The sequence below is a fragment of the Lampris incognitus genome, chromosome 3 (assembly GCF_029633865.1).
Source record: "Lampris incognitus isolate fLamInc1 chromosome 3, fLamInc1.hap2, whole genome shotgun sequence".
NCBI lineage: Eukaryota > Metazoa > Chordata > Actinopteri > Lampriformes > Lampridae > Lampris > Lampris incognitus.
In genome coordinates this window covers 23,351,384-23,376,416 of record NC_079213.1, presented here as the reverse complement: position 1 = coordinate 23,376,416, position 25,033 = coordinate 23,351,384, and the positions used below count along the sequence as shown (strand labels likewise).

The window sequence follows — 25,033 nt, the reverse complement described above, 5'->3', positions numbered from 1 at the left end:
AATACTAGGTTTTAATTTAGGCAAAGGAACTTAAATTTGAAAGGTAATAGATCAGAAGAGAACTGCAATGACTTCAACGTTGGACACAACAGGAATTTTACAAAGGTTGTACAACATCAGATCAAGAGAAATATAAACGGAGAAAGTGATGTGCAGACACAATTTGTCTTGTGCGCAGTTTTAAACAGTTTACGGTTTTGTGTAAAGATTGGTAGTGTGCTGTACAGTGGTTGTGGTGGTGGTGGTACGGTGTTTAGTTCTCTGCGCTGCATGCGCAGCAAACCGGGTTTGAATCCCGGGCATGGTAGTGGTTGTTGTGAATTTATGGTTCTATGAAGGACTTTCGCATTGGGAGTAATTTAAGTGAAAAATAATTAAGTGCTCATGCATTTCCATGCACAACATGCTATCGTGCCATTATAACTGAAAGTTTGGTTAGACCTCAAGGCGCCGTGCAGTAAAGCATAACAGTTGAAAGAGTATTTTTCCAGTCAAAAGCCATGTGTGTGTAATATGTGAGTTGAATTGAACAGACAGAGGTGCCATCTATGGGCTAGTGGCGCAATGGATAACGCGTCTGACTACGGATCAGAAGATTCTAGGTTCGACTCCTGGCTAGCTCGTTTTACATGGGAAAAAGTCTCTTTAAGAGTGTCAAAGGTACCACACAGTAATTTGCAGGTGTGTTATGGGTCCAAGAGAAGTCTGGCAAAACGGTTATCACATAGAGTTTCACAAACATTGTGTCCTAACTGAATGCGACGGCAGGGAGCGTCAGGAAGTAATTAGTTTGACTGCTTTATCTTTTACAAAAATTTCCCAAATGGCCTCAAATGACGCAGCGCTGTAGTGCACGATGCAGTGGGTTGTTTTCAGCTGAAATGTTGTTGGATGCCCTGTTTTATTTACTTGATGTCCCTCGCGTTGAAAAGCGCTATGTCACGGACGAGAAACTTCTCCAGTCTGCTCTCGATCGCAAAGCTGATAGGGACACGGTTTCTTACATGACCGTTTCAGTGTGGACAGAGTGTCCGATGCGACACGATAGTCACACATTCGCTTCCAGTTAGGACACGATGTAAGGAGACTTCCACTCACTGCTGGTGAATATCTCTCGACTCAGTTCATCCGTTGCTTATGCTGTCATTAAGCTCTTTTCTGGTCCTCTATATGCATACCGTCCGGTAAAGAGCCAACAATAGGCCCACGTTTTCCATTGCAGAGAGTCCTCGTTAGTATAGGGGCTAGTATCCCTGCCTGTTGCGCGGGAGACCGGGGTTCAACTCCCCGACGGGAGGATGCATTAATTTATGACTTGAGTCGTTAGCATGTTGACTTCTTCTTATGTTTTCTTCAACGATGGCAGGAGTGCGACTGCCTGCTTCTTGCTGGGGAAAACTAAATCAACAGCAAACCAAGGCAACAGTAAAAACCTATCTAATATCTCTGCCTGCTCTTTCCTCTTTGGCTGTTGAAACATCAGAGGCAAAGGTAAACACAGAGAAATCCAAAACTTTATATAGAGGATCTAGAAATAGCAGAAAACTGTCCATAAAAGGCCAAAAATAGCTATACCAAAATACTAGGTTTTAATTTAGGCAAAGGAACTTAAATTTGAAAGGTAATAGATCAGAAGAGAACTGCAATGACTTCAACGTTGGACACAACAGGAATTTTACAAAGGTTGTACAACATCAGATCAAGAGAAATATAAACGGAGAAAGTGATGTGCAGACACAATTTGTCTTGTGCGCAGTTTTAAACAGTTTACGGTTTTGTGTAAAGATTGGTAGTGTGCTGTACAGTGGTTGTGGTGGTGGTGGTACGGTGTTTAGTTCTCTGCGCTGCATGCGCAGCAAACCGGGTTTGAATCCCGGGCATGGTAGTGGTTGTTGTGAATTTATGGTTCTATGAAGGACTTTCGCATTGGGAGTAATTTAAGTGAAAAATAATTAAGTGCTCATGCATTTCCATGCACAACATGCTATCGTGCCATTATAACTGAAAGTTTGGTTAGACCTCAAGGCGCCGTGCAGTAAAGCATAACAGTTGAAAGAGTATTTTTCCAGTCAAAAGCCATGTGTGTGTAATATGTGAGTTGAATTGAACAGACAGAGGTGCCATCTATGGGCTAGTGGCGCAATGGATAACGCGTCTGACTACGGATCAGAAGATTCTAGGTTCGACTCCTGGCTAGCTCGTTTTACATGGGAAAAAGTCTCTTTAAGAGTGTCAAAGGTACCACACAGTAATTTGCAGGTGTGTTATGGGTCCAAGAGAAGTCTGGCAAAACGGTTATCACATAGAGTTTCACAAACATTGTGTCCTAACTGAATGCGACGGCAGGGAGCGTCAGGAAGTAATTAGTTTGACTGCTTTATCTTTTACAAAAATTTCCCAAATGGCCTCAAATGACGCAGCGCTGTAGTGCACGATGCAGTGGGTTGTTTTCAGCTGAAATGTTGTTGGATGCCCTGTTTTATTTACTTGATGTCCCTCGCGTTGAAAAGCGCTATGTCACGGACGAGAAACTTCTCCAGTCTGCTCTCGATCGCAAAGCTGATAGGGACACGGTTTCTTACATGACCGTTTCAGTGTGGACAGAGTGTCCGATGCGACACGATAGTCACACATTCGCTTCCAGTTAGGACACGATGTAAGGAGACTTCCACTCACTGCTGGTGAATATCTCTCGACTCAGTTCATCCGTTGCTTATGCTGTCATTAAGCTCTTTTCTGGTCCTCTATATGCACACCGTCCGGTAAAGAGCCAACAATAGGCCCACGTTTTCCATTGCAGAGAGTCCTCGTTAGTATAGGGGCTAGTATCCCTGCCTGTTGCGCGGGAGACCGGGGTTCAACTCCCCGACGGGAGGATGCATTAATTTATGACTTGAGTCGTTAGCATGTTGACTTCTTCTTATGTTTTCTTCAACGATGGCAGGAGTGCGACTGCCTGCTTCTTGCTGGGGAAAACTAAATCAACAGCAAACCAAGGCAACAGTAAAAACCTATCTAATATCTCTGCCTGCTCTTTCCTCTTTGGCTGTTGAAACATCAGAGGCAAAGGTAAACACAGAGAAATCCAAAACTTTATATAGAGGATCTAGAAATAGCAGAAAACTGTCCATAAAAGGCCAAAAATAGCTATACCAAAATACTAGGTTTTAATTTAGGCAAAGGAACTTAAATTTGAAAGGTAATAGATCAGAAGAGAACTGCAATGACTTCAACGTTGGACACAACAGGAATTTTACAAAGGTTGTACAACATCAGATCAAGAGAAATATAAACGGAGAAAGTGATGTGCAGACACAATTTGTCTTGTGCGCAGTTTTAAACAGTTTACGGTTTTGTGTAAAGATTGGTAGTGTGCTGTACAGTGGTTGTGGTGGTGGTGGTACGGTGTTTAGTTCTCTGCGCTGCATGCGCAGCAAACCGGGTTTGAATCCCGGGCATGGTAGTGGTTGTTGTGAATTTATGGTTCTATGAAGGACTTTCGCATTGGGAGTAATTTAAGTGAAAAATAATTAAGTGCTCATGCATTTCCATGCACAACATGCTATCGTGCCATTATAACTGAAAGTTTGGTTAGACCTCAAGGCGCCGTGCAGTAAAGCATAACAGTTGAAAGAGTATTTTTCCAGTCAAAAGCCATGTGTGTGTAATATGTGAGTTGAATTGAACAGACAGAGGTGCCATCTATGGGCTAGTGGCGCAATGGATAACGCGTCTGACTACGGATCAGAAGATTCTAGGTTCGACTCCTGGCTAGCTCGTTTTACATGGGAAAAAGTCTCTTTAAGAGTGTCAAAGGTACCACACAGTAATTTGCAGGTGTGTTATGGGTCCAAGAAAAGTCTGGCAAAACGGTTATCACATAGAGTTTCACAAACATTGTGTCCTAACTGAATGCGACGGCAGGGAGCGTCAGGAAGTAATTAGTTTGACTGCTTTATCTTTTACAAAAATTTCCCAAATGGCCTCAAATGACGCAGCGCTGTAGTGCACGATGCAGTGGGTTGTTTTCAGCTGAAATGTTGTTGGATGCCCTGTTTTATTTACTTGATGTCCCTCGCGTTGAAAAGCGCTATGTCACGGACGAGAAACTTCTCCAGTCTGCTCTCGATCGCAAAGCTGATAGGGACACGGTTTCTTACATGACCGTTTCAGTGTGGACAGAGTGTCCGATGCGACACGATAGTCACACATTCGCTTCCAGTTAGGACACGATGTAAGGAGACTTCCACTCACTGCTGGTGAATATCTCTCGACTCAGTTCATCCGTTGCTTATGCTGTCATTAAGCTCTTTTCTGGTCCTCTATATGCATACCGTCCGGTAAAGAGCCAACAATAGGCCCACGTTTTCCATTGCAGAGAGTCCTCGTTAGAATAGGGGCTAGTATCCCTGCCTGTTGCGCGGGAGACCGGGGTTCAACTCCCCGACGGGAGGATGCATTAATTTATGACTTGAGTCGTTAGCATGTTGACTTCTTCTTATGTTTTCTTCAACGATGGCAGGAGTGCGACTGCCTGCTTCTTGCTGGGGAAAACTAAATCAACAGCAAACCAAGGCAACAGTAAAAACCTATCTAATATCTCTGCCTGCTCTTTCCTCTTTGGCTGTTGAAACATCAGAGGCAAAGGTAAACACAGAGAAATCCAAAACTTTATATAGAGGATCTAGAAATAGCAGAAAACTGTCCATAAAAGGCCAAAAATAGCTATACCAAAATACTAGGTTTTAATTTAGGCAAAGGAACTTAAATTTGAAAGGTAATAGATCAGAAGAGAACTGCAATGACTTCAACGTTGGACACAACAGGAATTTTACAAAGGTTGTACAACATCAGATCAAGAGAAATATAAACGGAGAAAGTGATGTGCAGACACAATTTGTCTTGTGCGCAGTTTTAAACAGTTTACGGTTTTGTGTAAAGATTGGTAGTGTGCTGTACAGTGGTTGTGGTGGTGGTGGTACGGTGTTTAGTTCTCTGCGCTGCATGCGCAGCAAACCGGGTTTGAATCCCGGGCATGGTAGTGGTTGTTGTGAATTTATGGTTCTATGAAGGACTTTCGCATTGGGAGTAATTTAAGTGAAAAATAATTAAGTGCTCATGCATTTCCATGCACAACATGCTATCGTGCCATTATAACTGAAAGTTTGGTTAGACCTCAAGGCGCCGTGCAGTAAAGCATAACAGTTGAAAGAGTATTTTTCCAGTCAAAAGCCATGTGTGTGTAATATGTGAGTTGAATTGAACAGACAGAGGTGCCATCTATGGGCTAGTGGCGCAATGGATAACGCGTCTGACTACGGATCAGAAGATTCTAGGTTCGACTCCTGGCTAGCTCGTTTTACATGGGAAAAAGTCTCTTTAAGAGTGTCAAAGGTACCACACAGTAATTTGCAGGTGTGTTATGGGTCCAAGAAAAGTCTGGCAAAACGGTTATCACATAGAGTTTCACAAACATTGTGTCCTAACTGAATGCGACGGCAGGGAGCGTCAGGAAGTAATTAGTTTGACTGCTTTATCTTTTACAAAAATTTCCCAAATGGCCTCAAATGACGCAGCGCTGTAGTGCACGATGCAGTGGGTTGTTTTCAGCTGAAATGTTGTTGGATGCCCTGTTTTATTTACTTGATGTCCCTCGCGTTGAAAAGCGCTATGTCACGGACGAGAAACTTCTCCAGTCTGCTCTCGATCGCAAAGCTGATAGGGACACGGTTTCTTACATGACCGTTTCAGTGTGGACAGAGTGTCCGATGCGACACGATAGTCACACATTCGCTTCCAGTTAGGACACGATGTAAGGAGACTTCCACTCACTGCTGGTGAATATCTCTCGACTCAGTTCATCCGTTGCTTATGCTGTCATTAAGCTCTTTTCTGGTCCTCTATATGCATACCGTCCGGTAAAGAGCCAACAATAGGCCCACGTTTTCCATTGCAGAGAGTCCTCGTTAGTATAGGGGCTAGTATCCCTGCCTGTTGCGCGGGAGACCGGGGTTCAACTCCCCGACGGGAGGATGCATTAATTTATGACTTGAGTCGTTAGCATGTTGACTTCTTCTTATGTTTTCTTCAACGATGGCAGGAGTGCGACTGCCTGCTTCTTGCTGGGGAAAACTAAATCAACAGCAAACCAAGGCAACAGTAAAAACCTATCTAATATCTCTGCCTGCTCTTTCCTCTTTGGCTGTTGAAACATCAGAGGCAAAGGTAAACACAGAGAAATCCAAAACTTTATATAGAGGATCTAGAAATAGCAGAAAACTGTCCATAAAAGGCCAAAAATAGCTATACCAAAATACTAGGTTTTAATTTAGGCAAAGGAACTTAAATTTGAAAGGTAATAGATCAGAAGAGAACTGCAATGACTTCAACGTTGGACACAACAGGAATTTTACAAAGGTTGTACAACATCAGATCAAGAGAAATATAAACGGAGAAAGTGATGTGCAGACACAATTTGTCTTGTGCGCAGTTTTAAACAGTTTACGGTTTTGTGTAAAGATTGGTAGTGTGCTGTACAGTGGTTGTGGTGGTGGTGGTACGGTGTTTAGTTCTCTGCGCTGCATGCGCAGCAAACCGGGTTTGAATCCCGGGCATGGTAGTGGTTGTTGTGAATTTATGGTTCTATGAAGGACTTTCGCATTGGGAGTAATTTAAGTGAAAAATAATTAAGTGCTCATGCATTTCCATGCACAACATGCTATCGTGCCATTATAACTGAAAGTTTGGTTAGACCTCAAGGCGCCGTGCAGTAAAGCATAACAGTTGAAAGAGTATTTTTCCAGTCAAAAGCCATGTGTGTGTAATATGTGAGTTGAATTGAACAGACAGAGGTGCCATCTATGGGCTAGTGGCGCAATGGATAACGCGTCTGACTACGGATCAGAAGATTCTAGGTTCGACTCCTGGCTAGCTCGTTTTACATGGGAAAAAGTCTCTTTAAGAGTGTCAAAGGTACCACACAGTAATTTGCAGGTGTGTTATGGGTCCAAGAAAAGTCTGGCAAAACGGTTATCACATAGAGTTTCACAAACATTGTGTCCTAACTGAATGCGACGGCAGGGAGCGTCAGGAAGTAATTAGTTTGACTGCTTTATCTTTTACAAAAATTTCCCAAATGGCCTCAAATGACGCAGCGCTGTAGTGCACGATGCAGTGGGTTGTTTTCAGCTGAAATGTTGTTGGATGCCCTGTTTTATTTACTTGATGTCCCTCGCGTTGAAAAGCGCTATGTCACGGACGAGAAACTTCTCCAGTCTGCTCTCGATCGCAAAGCTGATAGGGACACGGTTTCTTACATGACCGTTTCAGTGTGGACAGAGTGTCCGATGCGACACGATAGTCACACATTCGCTTCCAGTTAGGACACGATGTAAGGAGACTTCCACTCACTGCTGGTGAATATCTCTCGACTCAGTTCATCCGTTGCTTATGCTGTCATTAAGCTCTTTTCTGGTCCTCTATATGCATACCGTCCGGTAAAGAGCAAACAATAGGCCCACGTTTTCCATTGCAGAGAGTCCTCGTTAGTATAGGGGCTCGTATCCCTGCCTGTTGCGCGGGAGACCGGGGTTCAACTCCCCGACGGGGAGGATGCGTTAATTTATGACTTGAGTCGTTAGCATGTTGACTTCTTCTTATGTTTTCTTCAACGATGGCAGGAGTGCGACTGCCTGCTTCTTGCTGGGGAAAACTAAATCAACAGCAAACCAAGGCAACAGTAAAAACCTATCTAATATCTCTGCCTGCTCTTTCCTCTTTGGCTGTTGAAACATCAGAGGCAAAAGTAAACTCAGAGAAATCCAAAACTTTATATAGAGGATCTAGAAATAGCAGAAAACTGTCCATAAAAGGCCAAAAATAGCTATACAAAAATACTAGGTTTTAATTTAGGCAAAGGAACTTAAATTTGAAAGGTAATAGATCAGAAGAGAACTGCAATGACTTCAACGTTGGACACAACAGGAATTTTACAAAGGTTGTACAACATCAGATCAAGAGAAATATAAACGGAGAAAGTGATGTGCAGACACAATTTGTCTTGTGCGCAGTTTTAAACAGTTTACGGTTTTGTGTAAAGATTGGTAGTGTGCTGTACTGTGGTTGTGGTGGTGTTACGGTGTTTAGTTCTTTGCGCTGCAGGCGCAGCAAACCGGGTTTGAATCCCGGGCATGGTAGTGGTTGTTGTGAATTTTTGGTTCTATGAAGGACTTTCGCATTGGGAGTAATTTAAGTGAAAAATAATTAAGTGCCCATGCATTTCCATGCACAACATGCTATCGTGCCATTATAACTGAAAGTTTGGTTAGACCTCAAGGCGCCGTACAGTAAAGCATAACAGTTGAAAGAGTATTTTTCTAGTCAAAAGCCATGTGTGTGTAATATGTGTGAGTTGAATTGAACAGACAGAGGTGCCATCTATGGGCTAGTGGCGCAATGGATAACGCGTCTGACTACGGATCAGAAGATTCTAGCTTCGACTCCTGGCTAGCTCGTTTTACATGGGAAAAAGTCTCTTTAAGAGTGTCAAAGGTACCACACAGTAATTTGTAGGTGTGTTATGGGTCCAAGAAAAGTCTGGCAAAACGGTTATCACATAGAGTTTCACAAACATTGTGTCCTAACTGAATGCGACGGCAGGGAGCGTCAGGAACTAATTAGTTTGACTGCTTTATTTTTTACAAAAATTTCCCAAATGGCCTCTAATGACGCAGCGCTGTAGTGTACGATGCAGTGGGTTGTTTTCAGCTGAAATGTTGTTGGATGCCCTGTTTTATTTACTTGATGTCCCTCGCGTTGAAAAGCGCTATGTCACGGACGAGAAACTTCTCCATTCTGCTCTCGATCGCAAAGCTGATAGGGACACGGTTTCTTACATGACGGTTTCAGTGTGGACAGAGTGTCCGATGCGACACGATAGTCACACATTCGCGTCCAGTTAGGACACGATGTAAGGAGACTTCCACTCTCTGCTGGTGAATATCTCGACTCAGTTCATCCGTTGCTTATGCTGTCATTAAGCTCTTTTCTGGTCCTCTATATGCATACCGTCCGGTAAAGAGCAAACTATAGGCCCACGTTTTCCATTGCAGAGAGTCCTCGTTAGTATAGGGGCTCGTATCCCTGCCTGTTGCGCGGGAGACCGGGGTTCAACTCCCCGACAGGGAGGATGCGTTAATTTATGACTTGAGTCGTTAGCATGTTGACTTCTTCTTATGTTTTCTTCAACGATGGCAGGAGTGCGACTGCCTGCTTCTTGCTGGGGAAAACTAAATCAACAGCAAACCAAGGCAACAGTAAAAACCTATCTAATATCTCTGCCTGCTCTTTCCTCTTTGGCTGTTGAAACATCAGAGGCAAAAGTAAACTCAGAGAAATCCAAAACTTTATATAGAGGATCTAGAAATAGCAGAAAACTGTCCATAAAAGGCCAAAAATAGCTATACAAAAATACTAGGTTTTAATTTAGGCAAAGGAACTTAAATTTGAAAGGTAATAGATCAGAAGAGAACTGCAATGACTTCAACGTTGGACACAACAGGAATTTTACAAAGGTTGTACAACATCAGATCAAGAGAAATATAAACGGAGAAAGTGATGTGCAGAAACAATTTGTCTTGTGCGCAGTTTTAAACAGTTTACGGTTTTGTGTAAAGATTGGTAGTGTGCTGTACAGTTGTTGTGGTGGTGGTGGTACGGTGTTTAGTTCTCTGCGCTGCATGCGCAGCAAACCGGGTTTGAATCCCGGGCATGGTAGTGGTTGTTGTGAATTTATGGTTCTATGAAGGACTTTCGCATTGGGAGTAATTTAAGTGAAAAATAATTAAGTGCCCATGCATTTCCATGCACAACATGCTATCGTGCCATTATAACTGAAAGTTTGGTTAGACCTCAAGGCGCCGTGCAGTAAAGCATAACAGTTGAAAGAGTATTTTTCCAGTCAAAAGCCATGTCTGTGTAATATGTGTGAATTGAATTGAACAGACAGAGCTGCCATCTATGGGCTAGTGGCGCAATGGATAACGCGTCTGACTACGGATCAGAAGATTCTAGCTTCGACTCCTGGCTACCTCGTTTTACATGGGAAAAAGTCTCTTTAAGAGTGTCAAAGGTACCACACAGTAATTTGTAGGTGTGTTATGGGTCCAAGAAAAGTCTGGCAAAACGGTTATCACATAGAGTTTCACAAACATTGTGTCCTAACTGAATGCGACGGCAGGGAGCGTCAGGAACTAATTAGTTTGACTGCTTTATTTTTTACAAAAATTTCCCAAATGGCCTTAAATGACGCAGCGCTGTAGTGCACGATGCAGTGGGTTGTTTTCAGCTGAAATGTTGTTGGATGCCCTGTTTTATTTACTTGATGTCCCTCGCGTTGAAAAGCGCTATGTCACGGACGAGAAACTTCTCCAGTCTGCTCTCGATCGCAAAGCTGATAGGGACACGGTGTCTTACATGACGGTTTCAGTGTGGACAGAGTGTCCGATGCGACACGATAGTCACACATTCGCTTCCAGTTAGGACACGATGTAAGGAGACTTCCACTCACTGCTGGTGAATATCTCTCGACTCAGTTCATCCGTTGCTTATGCTGTCATTAAGCTCTTTTCTGGTCCTCTATATGCATACCGTCCGGTAAAGAGCCAACAATAGGCCCACGTTTTCCGTTGCAGAGAGTCCTCGTTAGTATAGTGGCTAGTATCCCTGCCTGTCACGCAGGGGACCGGGGTTCAATTCCCCGACGGGGAGGGTACATCAATTTATGACTTGAGTCGTTACCATGTTGACTTCTCCCTATGTTTCCTTCAACGATGGCAGTAGTGCGACTGTCTGCTTCTTGCTGGGGAAAACTAAATCAACAGCAAACCAAGGCAACAGTAAAAACCTCTCTAATATCTCTCCCTGTTCTTTCCTCTTTGCCTAAATTAAAACCTAGTATTTTGGTATAGCTATTTTTGGCCTTATATGGACAGTTTTCTGCTATTTCTAGATCCTCTATATAAATTTTGGGATTTCTCTGTGTTTCCTTTGGTCTCTGATGTTTCAACAGCCGAAGAAACTTAAATTTGAAAGGTAATAGAATAGAAGAGAACTGCAATGACTTCAACGTTGGACACAACGGGACTTTTACAAAGGTTGTGCAACATCAGATCAAGAGAAATATAAACGGAGAAAGTGATGTGCCAACACAATTTGTCTTGTGCGCAGTTTTAAACAGTTTACGGTTTTGTGTAAAGATTGGTAGTGTGCTGTACAGTGGTGGTGGTACGGTGTTTAGTTCTCTGCGCTGCATGCGCAGCAAACCGGGTTTGAATCCCGGGCATGGTAGTGGTTGTTGTGAATTTATGGTTCTATGAAGGACTTTCGCATTGGGAGTAATTTAAGTGAAAAATAATTAAGTGCCCATGCATTTCCATGCACAACATGCTATCGTGCCGTTATAACTGAAAGTTTGGTTAGACCTCAAGGCGCCGTGCAGTAAAGCATAACAGTTGAAAGACAACTTTTCCAGTCAAAAGCCATGTGTGTGTAATATGTGTGAGTTGAATTGAACAGACAGAGGTGCCATCTATGGGCTAGAGGCGCAATGGATAACGCGTCTGACTACGGATCAGAAGATTCTAGCTTCGACTCCTGGCTAGCTCGTTTTACGTGGGAAAAAGTCTCTTTTAGAGTGTCCAAGGTACCACACAGTAATTTGTAGGTGTGTTATGAGTCCAAGAAAAGTCTGGCAAAGTGGTTATCATATAGAGTTTCACCAACACTAACCCCTGTGTCCTAACTGAATGCGACCCGAGGGAGCTTCAGGAACTAATTAGTTTGACTGCTTTAATTTTTACAAAAATGTCCCAAATGGCCTCGAATGACGCAGCGCTGTAGTGGACGATGCAGTGGGTTGTTTTCAGTTGAAATGTTGTTGGATGCCCTGTTTTATTTACTTGATGTCCCTCGCGTTGAAAAGCGTTATGTCACGGACGAGAAACTTCTCCAGTCTGCTCTCGATCGCAAAGCTGATAGGGACACGGTTTCTTACATGACGGTTTCAGTGTGGACAGAGTGTCCGATGCGACACGATAGTCACACATTCGCGTCCAGTTAGGACACGATGTAAGGAGACTTCCACTCTCTGCTGGTGAATATCTCGACTCAGTTCATCCGTTGGTTATGCTGTCATTAAGCTCTTTTCTGGTCCTCTATATGCATACCGTCCGGTAAAGAGCCAACAATAGGCCCACGTTTTCCATTGCAGAGTCCTCGTTAGTATAGGGGCTCGTATCCCTGCCTGTTGCGCGGGAGACCGGGGTTCAACTCCCCGACGGGGAGGATGCATTAATTTATGACTTGAGTCGTTAGCATGTTGACTTCTTCTTATGTTTTCTTCAACGATGGCAGGAGTGCGACTGCCTGCTTCTTGCTGGGGAAAACTAAATCAACAGCAAACCAAGGCAACAGTAAAAATCTATCTAATATCTCTGCCTGCTCTTTCCTCTTTGGCTGTTGAAACATCAGAGGCAAAAGTAAACACAGAGAAATCCAAAACTTTATATAGAGGATCTAGAAATAGCAGAAAACTGTCCATAAAAGGCCAAAAATAGCTATACCAAAATACTAGGTTTTAATTTAGGCAAAGGAACTTAAATTTGAAAGGTAATAGATCAGAAGAGAACTGCAATGACTTCAACGTTGGACACAACGGGACTTTTACAAAGGTTGTGCAACATCAGATCAAGAGAAATATAAACGGAGAAAGTGATGTGCCAACACAATTTGTCTTGTGCGCAGTTTTAAACAGTTTACGGTTTTGTGTAAAGATTGGTAGTGTGCCGTACTGTGGTGGTGGTGGTGGTACGGTGTTTAGTTCTCTGCGCTGCAGGCGCAGCAAACCGGGTTTGAATCCCGGGCATGGTAGTGGTCTTTGGGAATTTATGGTTCTATGAAGGACTTTCGCATTGGGAGTAATTTAAGTGAAAAATAATTAAGTGCCCATGCATTTCCATGCACAACATGCTATCGTGCCATTATAACTGAAAGTTTGGTTAGACCTCAAGGCGCCGTGCAGTAAAGCATAACAGTTGAAAGAGTATTTTTTCCAGTCAAAAGCCATGTGTGTGTAATATGTGTGAGTTGAATTGAAGAGACAGAGCTGCCATCTATGGGCTAGTGGCGCAATGGATAACGCGTCTGACTACGGATCAGAAGATTCTAGCTTCGACTCCTGGCTAGCTCGTTTTACATTGGAAAAAGTCTCTTTAAGAGTGTCAAAGGTACCACACAGTAATTTGTAGGTGTGTTATGGGTCCAAGAAAAGTCTGGCAAAACGGTTATCACATAGAGTTTCACAAACATTGTGTCCTAACTGAATGCGACGGCAGGGAGCGTCAGGAACTAATTAGTTTGACTGCTTTAATTTTTACAAAAATGTCCCAAATGGCCTCAAATGACGCAGCGCTGTAGTGCACGATGCAGTGGGTTGTTTTCAGCTGAAATGTTGTTGGATGCCCTGTTTTATTTACTTGATGTCCCTCGCGTTGAAAAGCGCTATGTCACGGACGAGAAACTTCTCCAGTCTGCTCTCGATCGCAAAGCTGATAGGGACACGGTGTCTTACATGACGGTTTCAGTGTGGACAGAGTGTCCGATGCGACACGATAGTCACACATTCGCGTCCAGTTAGGACACGATGTAAGGAGACTTCCACTCTCTGCTGGTGAATATCTCGACTCAGTTCATCCGTTGGTTATGCTGTCATTAAGCTCTTTTCTGGTCCTCTATATGCATACCGTCCGGTAAAGAGCAAACAATAGGCCCACGTTTTCCATTGCAGAGAGTCCTCGTTAGTATAGGGGCTCGTATCCCTGCCTGTCACGCGGGAGACCGGGGTTCAACTCCCCGACGGGGAGGATGCATTAATTTATGACTTGAGTCGTTAGCATGTTGACTTCTTCTTATGTTTTCTTCAACGATGGCAGGAGTGCGACTGCCTGCTTCTTGCTGGGGAAAACTAAATCAACAGCAAACCAAGGCAACAGTAAAAACCTATCTAATATCTCTGCCTGCTCTTTCCTCTTTGGCTGTTGAAACATCAGAGGCAAAAGTAAACACAGAGAAATCCAAAACTTTATATAGAGGATCTAGAAATAGCAGAAAACTGTCCATAAAAGGCCAAAAATAGCTATACCAAAATACTAGGTTTTAATTTAGGCAAAGGAACTTAAATTTGAAAGGTAATAGATCAGAAGAGAACTGCAATGACTTCAACGTTGGACACAACAGGATTTTATAAAGGTTGTACAACATCAGATCAAGAGAAATATAAACGGAGAAAGTGATGTGCAGACACAATTTGTCTTGTGCGCAGTTTTAAACAGTTTACGGTTTTGTGTAAAGATTGGTAGTGTGCTGTACAGTGGTTGTGGTAGTGGTGGTACGGTGTTTAGTTCTCTGCGCTGCATGCGCAGCAAACCGGGTTTGAATCCCGGGCATGGTAGTGGTTGTTGTGAATTTATGGTTCTATGAAGGACTTTCGCATTGGGAGTAATTTAACTGAAAAATAATTAAGTGCCCATGCATTTCCATGCACAACATGCTATCGTGCCATTATAACTGAAAGTTTGGTTAGACCTCAAGGCGCCGTGCAGTAAAGCATAACAGTTGAAAGAGTATTTTTCTAGTCAAAAGCCATGTGTGTGTAATATGTGTGAGTTGAATTGAACAGACAGAGGTGCCATCTATGGGCTAGTGGCGCAATGGATAACGCGTCTGACTACGGATCAGAAGATTCTAGCTTCGACTCCTGACTAGCTCGTTTTACATGGGAAAAAGTCTCTTTAAGAGTGTCAAAGGTACCACACAGTAATTTGTAGGTGTGTTATGGGTCCAAGAAAAGTCTGGCAAAACGGTTATCACATAGAGTTTCACAAACATTGTGTCCTAACTGAATGCGACGGCAGGGAGCGTCAGGAACTAATTAGTTTGACTGCTTTATTTTTTACAAAAATTTCCCAAATGGCCTCAAATGACGCAGCGCTGTAGTGCACGATGCAGTGGGTTGTTTTCAGCTGAAATGTTGTTGGATGCCCTGTTTTATTTACTTGATGTCCCTCGCGTTGAAAAGCGCTATGTCACGGACGAGAAACTTCTCCAGTCTGCTCTCGATCGCAAAGCTGATAGGGACACGGTTTCTTACATGACGGTTTCAGTGTGGACAGAGTGTCCGATGCGACACGATAGTCACACATTCGCTTCCAGTTAGGACACGATGTAAGGAGACTTCCACTCACTGCTGGTGAATATCTCTCGACTCAGTTCATCCGTTGCTTATGCTGTCATTAAGCTCTTTTCTGGTCCTCTATATGCATACCGTCCGGTAAAGAGCCAACAATAGGCCCACGTTTTCCGTTGCAGAGAGTCCTCGTTAGTATAGTGGCTAGTATCCCTGCCTGTCACGCAGCAGACCGGGGTTCAATTCCCCGACGGGGAGGGTACATCAATTTATGACTTGAGTCGTTACCATGTTGACTTCTCCCTATGTTTCCTTCAACGATGGCAGTAGTGCGACTGTCTGCTTCTTGCTGGGGAAAACTAAATCAACAGCAAACCAAGGCAACAGTAAAAACCTATCTAATATCTCTCCCTGTTCTTTCCTCTTTGCCTAAATTAAAACCTAGTATTTTGGTATAGCTATTTTTGGCCTTATATGGACAGTTTTCTGCTATTTCTAGATCCTCTATATAAATTTTGGGATTTCTCTGTGTTTCCTTTGGTCTCTGATGTTTCAACAGCCGAAGAAACTTAAATTTGAAAGGTAATAGAATAGAAGAGAACTGCAATGACTTCAACGTTGGACACAACGGGACTTTTACAAAGGTTGTGCAACATCAGATCAAGAGAAATATAAACGGAGAAAGTGATGTGCCAACACAATTTGTCTTGTGCGCAGTTTTAAACAGTTTACGGTTTTGTGTAAAGATTGGTAGTGTGCCGTACTGTGGTGGTGGTGGTGGTACGGTGTTTAGTTCTCTGCGCTGCAGGTGCAGCAAACCGGGTTTGAATCCCGGGCATGGTAGTGGTTGTTGTGAATTTATGGTTCTATGAAGGACTTTCGCATTGGGAGTAATTTAACTGAAAAATAATTAAGTGCCCATGCATTTCCATGCACAACATGCTATCGTGCCATTATAACTGAAAGTTTGGTTAGACCTCAAGGCGCCGTGCAGTAAAGCATAACAGTTGAAAGAGTATTTTTCTAGTCAAAAGCCATGTGTGTGTAATATGTGTGAGTTGAAATGAACAGACAGAGATGCCACCTTTGGGCTAGTGGCGCAATGGATAACGCGTCTGACTACGCATCAGAAGATTCTAGCTTCGAGTCCTGGCTAGCTCGTTTTACGTGGGAAAAAGTCTCTTTTAGAGTGTCCAAGGTACCACACAGTAATTTGTAGGTGTGTTATGAGTCTAAGAAAAGTCTGGCAAAGTGGTTATCATATAGAGTTTCACCAACACTAACCCCTGTGTTTCCTAACCGAATGCGACCCGAGGGAGCTTCAGCAACTAATTAGTTTGACTGCTTTAATTTTTACAAAAATGTCCCAAATGGCCTCGAATGACGCAGCGCTGTAGTGGACGATGCAGTGGGTTGTTTTCAGTTGAAATGTTGTTGGATGCCCTGTTTTATTTACTTGATGTCCCTCGCGTTGAAAAGCGTTATGTCACGGACGAGAAACTTCTCCAGTCTGCTCTCGATCGCAAAGCTGATAGGGACACGGTTTCTTACATGACGGTTTCAGTGTGGACAGAGTGTCCGATGCGACACGATAGTCACACATTCGCGTCCAGTTAGGACACGATGTAAGGAGACTTCCACTCTCTGCTGGTGAATATCTCGACTCAGTTCATCCGTTGGTTATGCTGTCATTAAGCTCTTTTCTGGTCCTCTATATGCATACCGTCCGGTAAAGAGCAAACAATAGGCCCACGTTTTCCATTGCAGAGAGTCCTCGTTAGTATAGGGGCTCGTATCCCTGCCTGTCACGCGGGAGACCGGGGTTCAACTCCCCGACGGGGAGGATGCATTAATTTATGACTTGAGTCGTTAGCATGTTGACTTCTTCTTATGTTTTCTTCAACGATGGCAGTAGTGCGACTGCCTGCTTCTTGCTGGGGAAAACTAAATCAACAGCAAACCAAGGCAACAGTAAAAACCTATCTAATATCTCTGCCTGCTCTTTCCTCTTTGGCTGTTGAAAGATCAGAGGCAAAAGTAAACACAGAGAAATCCAAAACTTTATATAGAGGATCTAGAAATAGCAGAAAACTGTCCATAAAAGGCCAAAAATAGCTATACCAAAATACTAGGTTTTAATTTAGGCAAAGGAACTTAAATTTGAAAGGTAATAGATCAGAAGAGAACTGCAATGACTTCAACGTTGGACACAACAGGATTTTATAAAGGTTGTACAACATCAGATCAAGAGAAATATAAACGGAGAAAGTGATGTGCAGACACAATTTGTCTTGTGCGCAGTTTTAAACAGTTTACGGTTTTGTGTAAAGATTGGTAGTGTGCTGTACAGTGGTTGTGGTGGTGGTGGTACGGTGTTTAGTTCTCTGCGCTGCATGCGCAGCAAACCGGGTTTGAATCCCGGGCATGGTAGTGGTTGTTGTGAATTTATGGTTCTATGAAGGACTTTCGCATTGGGAGTAATTTAACTGAAAAATAATTAAGTGCCCATGCATTTCCATGCACAACATGCTATCGTGCCATTATAACTGAAAGTTTGGTTAGACCTCAAGGCGCCGTGCAGTAAAGCATAACAGTTGAAAGAGTATTTTTCTAGTCAAAAGCCATGTGTGTGTAATATGTGTGAGTTGAATTGAACAGACAGAGGTGCCATCTATGGGCTAGTGGCGCAATGGATAACGCGTCTGACTACGGATCAGAAGATTCTAGGTTCGACTCCTGGCTAGCTCGTTTTACATGGGAAAAAGTCTCTTTAAGAGTGTCAAAGGTACCACACAGTAATTTGTAGGTGTGTTATGGGTCCAAGAAAAGTCTGGCAAAACGGTTATCACATAGAGTTTCACAAACATTGTGTCCTAACTGAATGCGACGGCAGGGAGCGTCAGGAACTAATTAGTTTGACTGCTTTATTTTTTACAAAAATTTCCCAAATGGCCTCAAATGACGCAGCGCTGTAGTGCACGATGCAGTGGGTTGTTTTCAGCTGAAATGTTGTTGGATGCCCTGTTTTATTTACTTGATGTCCCTCGCGTTGAAAAGCGCTATGTCACGGACGAGAAACTTCTCCAGTCTGCTCTCGATCGCAAAGCTGATAGGGACACGGTTTCTTACATGACGGTTTCAGTGTGGACAGAGTGTCCGATGCGACACGATAGTCACACATTCGCTTCCAGTTAGGACACGATGTAAGGAGACTTCCACTCACTGCTGGTGAATATCTCTCGACTCAGTTCATCCGTTGCTTATGCTGTCATTAAGCTCTTTTCTGGTCCTCTATATGCATACCGTCCGGTAAAGAGCCAACAATAGGCCCACGTTTTCCGTTGCAGAGAGTCCTCGTTAGTATAGTGGCTAGTATCCCTGCCTGTCACGCAGGAGACCGGGGTTCAATTCCCCGACGGGGAGGGTACATCAATTTATGACTTGAGTCGTTACCATGTTGACTTCTCCCTATGTTTCCTTCAACGATGGCAGTAGTGCGACTGTCTGCTTCTTGCTGGGGAAAACTAAATCAACAGCAAACCAAGGCAACAGTAAAAACCTATCTAATATCTCTCCCTGTTCTTTCCTCTTTGCCTAAATTAAAACCTAGTATTTTGGTATAGCTATTTTTGGCCTTATATGGACAGTTTTCTGCTATTTCTAGATCCTCTATATAAATTTTGGGATTTCTCTGTGTTTCCTTTGGTCTCTGATGTTTCAACAGCCGAAGAAACTTAAATTTGAAAGGTAATAGAATAGAAGAGAACTGCAATGACTTCAACGTTGGACACAACGGGACTTTTACAAAGGTTGTGCAACATCAGATCAAGAGAAATATAAACGGAGAAAGTGATGTGCCAACACAATTTGTCTTGTGCGCAGTTTTAAACAGTTTACGGTTTTGTGTAAAGATTGGTAGTGTGCCGTACTGTGGTGGTGGTGGTGGTACGGTGTTTAGTTCTCTGCGCTGCAGGTGCAGCAAACCGGGTTTGAATCCCGGGCATGGTAGTGGTTGTTGTGAATTTATGGTTCTATGAAGGACTTTCGCATTGGGAGTAATTTAACTGAAAAATAATTAAGTGCCCATGCATTTCCATGCACAACATGCTATCGTGCCATTATAACTGAAAGTTTGGTTAGACCTCAAGGCGCCGTGCAGTAAAGCATAACAGTTGAAAGAGTATTTTTCTAGTCAAAAGCCATGTGTGTGTAATATGTGTGAGTTGAAATGAACAGACAGAGATGCCACCTTTGGGCTAGTGGCGCAATGGATAACGCGTCTGACTACGCATCAGAAGATTCTAGCTTCGAGTCCTGGCTAGCTCGTTTTACGTGGGAAAAAGTCTCTTTTAGAGTGTCCAAGGTACCACACAGTAATTTGTAGGTGTGTTATGAGTCTAAGAAAAGTCTGGCAAAGTGGTTATCATATAGAGTTTCACCAACACTAACCCCTGTGTTTCCTAACTGAATGCGACCCGAGGGAGCTTCAGCAACTAATTAGTTTGACTGCTTTAATTTTTACAAAAATGTCCCAAATGGCCTCGAATGACGCAGCGCTGTAGTGGACGATGCAGTGGGTTGTTTTCAGTTGAAATGCTGTTGGATGCCCTGTTTTATTTACTTGATGTCCCTCGCGTTGAAAAGCGTTATGTCACGGACGAGAAACTTCTCCAGTCTGCTCTCGATCGCAAAGCTGATAGGGACACGGTTTCTTACATGACGGTTTCAGTGTGGACAGAGTGTCCGATGCGACACGATAGTCACACATTCGCGTCCAGTTAGGACACGATGTAAGGAGACTTCCACTCTCTGCTGGTGAATATCTCGACTCAGTTCATCCGTTGGTTATGCTGTCATTAAGCTCTTTTCTGGTCCTCTATATGCATACCGTCCGGTAAAGAGCAAACAATAGGCCCACGTTTTCCATTGCAGAGAGTCCTCGTTAGTATAGGGGCTCGTATCCCTGCCTGTCACGCGGGAGACCGGGGTTCAACTCCCCGACGGGGAGGATGCATTAATTTATGACTTGAGTCGTTAGCATGTTGACTTCTTCTTATGTTTTCTTCAACGATGGCAGTAGTGCGACTGCCTGCTTCTTGCTGGGGAAAACTAAATCAACAGCAAACCAAGGCAACAGTAAAAACCTATCTAATATCTCTGCCTGCTCTTTCCTCTTTGGCTGTTGAAAGATCAGAGGCAAAAGTAAACACAGAGAAATCCAAAACTTTATATAGAGGATCTAGAAATAGCAGAAAACTGTCCATAAAAGGCCAAAAATAGCTATACCAAAATACTAGGTTTTAATTTAGGCAAAGGAACTTAAATTTAAAAGGTAATAGATCAGAAGAGAACTGCAATGACTTCAACGTTGGACACAACAGGAATTTTATAAAGGTTGTACAACATCAGATCAAGAGAAATATAAACGGAGAAAGTGATGTGCAGACACAATTTGTCTTGTGCGCAGTTTTAAACAGTTTACGGTTTTGTGTAAAGATTGGTAGTGTGCTGTACAGTGGTTGTGGTGGTGGTGGTACGGTGTTTAGTTCTCTGCGCTGCATGCGCAGCAAACCGGGTTTGAATCCCGGGCATGGTAGTGGTTGTTGTGAATTTATGGTTCTATGAAGGACTTTCGCATTGGGAGTAATTTAACTGAAAAATAATTAAGTGCCCATGCATTTCCATGCACAACATGCTATCGTGCCATTATAACTGAAAGTTTGGTTAGACCTCAAGGCGCCGTGCAGTAAAGCATAACAGTTGAAAGAGTATTTTTCTAGTCAAAAGCCATGTGTGTGTAATATGTGTGAGTTGAATTGAACAGACAGAGCTGCCATCTATGGGCTAGTGGCGCAATGGATAACGCGTCTGACTACGGATCAGAAGATTCTAGGTTCGACTCCTGGCTAGCTCGTTTTACATTGGAAAAAGTCTCTTTAAGAGTGTCAAAGGTACCACACAGTAATTTGTAGGTGTGTTATGGGTCCAAGAAAAGTCTGGCAAAACGGTTATCACATAGAGTTTCACAAACGTTGTGTCCTAACTGAATGCGACGGCAGGGAGCGTCAGGAACTAATTAGTTTGACTGCTTTAATTTTTACAAAAATGTCCCAAATGGCCTCAAATGACGCAGCGCTGTAGTGCACGATGCAGTGGGTTGTTTTCAGCTGAAATGTTGTTGGATGCCCTGTTTTATTTACTTGATGTCCCTCGCGTTGAAAAGCGCTATGTCACGGACGAGAAACTTCTCCAGTCTGCTCTCGATCGCAAAGCTGATAGGGACACGGTTTCTTACATGACGGTTTCAGTGTGGACAGAGTGTCCGATGCGACACGATAGTCACACATTCGCGTCCAGTTAGGACACGATGTAAGGAGACTTCCACTCTCTGCTGGTGAATATCTCGACTCAGTTCATCCGTTGGTTATGCTGTCATTAAGCTCTTTTCTGGTCCTCTATATGCATACCGTCCGGTAAAGAGCAAACAATAGGCCCACGTTTTCCATTGCAGAGAGTCCTCGTTAGTATAGGGGCTCGTATCCCTGCCTGTCACGCGGGAGACCGGGGTTCAACTCCCCGACGGGGAGGATGCATTAATTTATGACTTGAGTCGTTAGCATGTTGACTTCTTCTTATGTTTTCTTCAACGATGGCAGTAGTGCGACTGCCTGCTTCTTGCTGGGGAAAACTAAATCAACAGCAAACCAAGGCAACAGTAAAAACCTATCTAATATCTCTGCCTGCTCTTTCCTCTTTGGCTGTTGAAAGATCAGAGGCAAAAGTAAACACAGAGAAATCCAAAACTTTATATAGAGGATCTAGAAATAGCAGAAAACTGTCCATAAAAGGCCAAAAATAGCTATACCAAAATACTAGGTTTTAATTTAGGCAAAGGAACTTAAATTTGAAAGGTAATAGATCAGAAGAGAACTGCAATGACTTCAACGTTGGACACAACAGGAATTTTATAAAGGTTGTACAACATCAGATCAAGAGAAATATAAACGGAGAAAGTGATGTGCAGACACAATTTGTCTTGTGCGCAGTTTTAAACAGTTTACGGTTTTGTGTAAAGATTGGTAGTGTGCTGTACAGTGGTTGTGGTGGTGGTGGTACGGTGTTTAGTTCTCTGCGCTGCATGCGCAGCAAACCGGGTTTGAATCCCGGGCATGGTAGTGGTTGTTGTGAATTTATGGTTCTATGAAGGACTTTCGCATTGGGAGTAATTTAACTGAAAAATAATTAAGTGCCCATGCATTTCCATGCACAACATGCTATCGTGCCATTATAACTGAAAGTTTGGTTAGACCTCAAGGCGCCGTGCAGTAAAGCATAACAGTTGAAAGAGTATTTTTCTAGTCAAAAGCCATGTGTGTGTAATATGTGTGAGTTGAATTGAACAGACAGAGGTGCCATCTATGGGCTAGTGGCGCAATGGATAACGCGTCTGACTACGGATCAGAAGATTCTAGGTTCGACTCCTGGCTAGCTCGTTTTACATTGGAAAAAGTCTCTTTAAGAGTGTCAAAGGTACCACACAGTAATTTGTAGGTGTGTTATGGGTCCAAGAAAAGTCTGGCAAAACGGTTATCACATAGAGTTTCACAAACATTGTGTCCTAACTGAATGCGACGGCAGGGAGCGTCAGGAACTAATTAGTTTGACTGCTTTAATTTTTACAAAAATGTCCCAAATGGCCTCAAATGACGCAGCGCTGTAGTGCACGATGCAGTGGGTTGTTTTCAGCTGAAATGTTGTTGGATGCCCTGTTTTATTTACTTGATGTCCCTCGCGTTGAAAAGCGCTATGTCACGGACGAGAAACTTCTCCAGTCTGCTCTCGATCGCAAAGCTGATAGGGACACGGTTTCTTACATGACGGTTTCAGTGTGGACAGAGTGTCCGATGCGACACGATAGTCACACATTCGCGTCCAGTTAGGACACGATGTAAGGAGACTTCCACTCTCTGCTGGTGAATATCTCGACTCAGTTCATCCGTTGGTTATGCTGTCATTAAGCTCTTTTCTGGTCCTCTATATGCATACCGTCCGGTAAAGAGCAAACAATAGGCCCACGTTTTCCATTGCAGAGAGTCCTCGTTAGTATAGGGGCTCGTATCCCTGCCTGTCACGCGGGAGACCGGGGTTCAACTCCCCGACGGGGAGGATGCATTAATTTATGACTTGAGTCGTTAGCATGTTGACTTCTTCTTATGTTTTCTTCAACGATGGCAGTAGTGCGACTGCCTGCTTCTTGCTGGGGAAAACTAAATCAACAGCAAACCAAGGCAACAGTAAAAACCTATCTAATATCTCTGCCTGCTCTTTCCTCTTTGGCTGTTGAAAGATCAGAGGCAAAAGTAAACACAGAGAAATCCAAAACTTTATATAGAGGATCTAGAAATAGCAGAAAACTGTCCATAAAAGGCCAAAAATAGCTATACCAAAATACTAGGTTTTAATTTAGGCAAAGGAACTTAAATTTGAAAGGTAATAGATCAGAAGAGAACTGCAATGACTTCAACGTTGGACACAACAGGAATTTTATAAAGGTTGTACAACATCAGATCAAGAGAAATATAAACGGAGAAAGTGATGTGCAGACACAATTTGTCTTGTGCGCAGTTTTAAACAGTTTACGGTTTTGTGTAAAGATTGGTAGTGTGCTGTACAGTGGTTGTGGTGGTGGTGGTACGGTGTTTAGTTCTCTGCGCTGCATGCGCAGCAAACCGGGTTTGAATCCCGGGCATGGTAGTGGTTGTTGTGAATTTATGGTTCTATGAAGGACTTTCGCATTGGGAGTAATTTAAGTGAAAAATAATTAAGTGCCCATGCATTTCCATGCACAACATGCTATCGTGCCATTATAACTGAAAGTTTGGTTAGACCTCAAGGCGCCGTGCAGTAAAGCATAACAGTTGAAAGAGTATTTTTCTAGTCAAAAGCCATGTGTGTGTAATATGTGTGAGTTGAATTGAACAGACAGAGGTGCCATCTATGGGCTAGTGGCGCAATGGATAACGCGTCTGACTACGGATCAGAAGATTCTAGGTTCGACTCCTGGCTAGCTCGTTTTACATTGGAAAAAGTCTCTTTAAGAGTGTCAAAGGTACCACACAGTAATTTGTAGGTGTGTTATGGGTCCAAGAAAAGTCTGGCAAAACGGTTATCACATAGAGTTTCACAAACATTGTGTCCTAACTGAATGCGACGGCAGGGAGCGTCAGGAACTAATTAGTTTGACTGCTTTAATTTTTACAAAAATGTCCCAAATGGCCTCAAATGACGCAGCGCTGTAGTGCACGATGCAGTGGGTTGTTTTCAGCTGAAATGTTGTTGGATGCCCTGTTTTATTTACTTGATGTCCCTCGCGTTGAAAAGCGCTATGTCACGGACGAGAAACTTCTCCAGTCTGCTCTCGATCGCAAAGCTGACAGGGACACGGTTTCTTACATGACGGTTTCAGTGTGGACAGAGTGTCCGATGCGACACGATAGTCACACATTCGCGTCCAGTTAGGACACGATGTAAGCAGACTTCCACTCACTGCTGGTGAATATCTCGACTCAGTTCATCCGTTGCTTATGCTGTCATTAAGCTCTTTTCTGGTCCTCTATATGCATACCGTCCGGTAAAGAGCCAACGATAGGCCCACGTTTTCCGTTGCAGGGAGTCCTCGTTAGTATAGTGGCTAGTATCCCTGCCTGTCACGCAGGAGACCGGGGTTCAATTCCCCGACGGGGAGGGTACATCAATTTATGACTTGAGTCGTTACCATGTTGACTTCTCCCT

The 25,033-nt window shown here is 43.3% G+C and overlaps 12 non-coding genes across 12 annotated transcripts; all 12 read left to right on the top strand.

The window, feature by feature from the left end:
- Positions 1–550: 550 nt before the first annotated feature.
- On the top strand, positions 551–623 carry trnar-acg (transfer RNA arginine (anticodon ACG)). The gene has a single exon. It is a non-coding gene; the product is annotated as a tRNA-Arg (tRNA).
- Positions 624–2,128: 1,505 nt separating this feature from the next.
- trnar-acg (transfer RNA arginine (anticodon ACG)) lies at positions 2,129–2,201 on the top strand. The gene has a single exon. It is a non-coding gene; the product is annotated as a tRNA-Arg (tRNA).
- Positions 2,202–3,706: 1,505 nt separating this feature from the next.
- On the top strand, positions 3,707–3,779 carry trnar-acg (transfer RNA arginine (anticodon ACG)). The gene has a single exon. It is a non-coding gene; the product is annotated as a tRNA-Arg (tRNA).
- Positions 3,780–5,284: 1,505 nt separating this feature from the next.
- On the top strand, positions 5,285–5,357 carry trnar-acg (transfer RNA arginine (anticodon ACG)). Its single transcript has one exon. It is a non-coding gene; the product is annotated as a tRNA-Arg (tRNA).
- Positions 5,358–6,862: 1,505 nt separating this feature from the next.
- Positions 6,863–6,935, top strand: trnar-acg (transfer RNA arginine (anticodon ACG)). The gene has a single exon. It is a non-coding gene; the product is annotated as a tRNA-Arg (tRNA).
- Positions 6,936–10,695: 3,760 nt separating this feature from the next.
- Positions 10,696–10,767, top strand: trnad-guc (transfer RNA aspartic acid (anticodon GUC)). The gene has a single exon. It is a non-coding gene; the product is annotated as a tRNA-Asp (tRNA).
- A 7,149-nt stretch (positions 10,768–17,916) lies between these two features.
- trnar-acg (transfer RNA arginine (anticodon ACG)) lies at positions 17,917–17,989 on the top strand. Its single transcript has one exon. It is a non-coding gene; the product is annotated as a tRNA-Arg (tRNA).
- A 603-nt stretch (positions 17,990–18,592) lies between these two features.
- On the top strand, positions 18,593–18,664 carry trnad-guc (transfer RNA aspartic acid (anticodon GUC)). The gene has a single exon. It is a non-coding gene; the product is annotated as a tRNA-Asp (tRNA).
- Positions 18,665–21,082: 2,418 nt separating this feature from the next.
- Positions 21,083–21,155, top strand: trnar-acg (transfer RNA arginine (anticodon ACG)). The gene has a single exon. It is a non-coding gene; the product is annotated as a tRNA-Arg (tRNA).
- Positions 21,156–22,661: 1,506 nt separating this feature from the next.
- trnar-acg (transfer RNA arginine (anticodon ACG)) lies at positions 22,662–22,734 on the top strand. Its single transcript has one exon. It is a non-coding gene; the product is annotated as a tRNA-Arg (tRNA).
- A 1,506-nt stretch (positions 22,735–24,240) lies between these two features.
- trnar-acg (transfer RNA arginine (anticodon ACG)) lies at positions 24,241–24,313 on the top strand. Its single transcript has one exon. It is a non-coding gene; the product is annotated as a tRNA-Arg (tRNA).
- Positions 24,314–24,914: 601 nt separating this feature from the next.
- On the top strand, positions 24,915–24,986 carry trnad-guc (transfer RNA aspartic acid (anticodon GUC)). The gene has a single exon. It is a non-coding gene; the product is annotated as a tRNA-Asp (tRNA).
- The last annotated feature ends 47 nt before the right edge of the window (positions 24,987–25,033 follow it).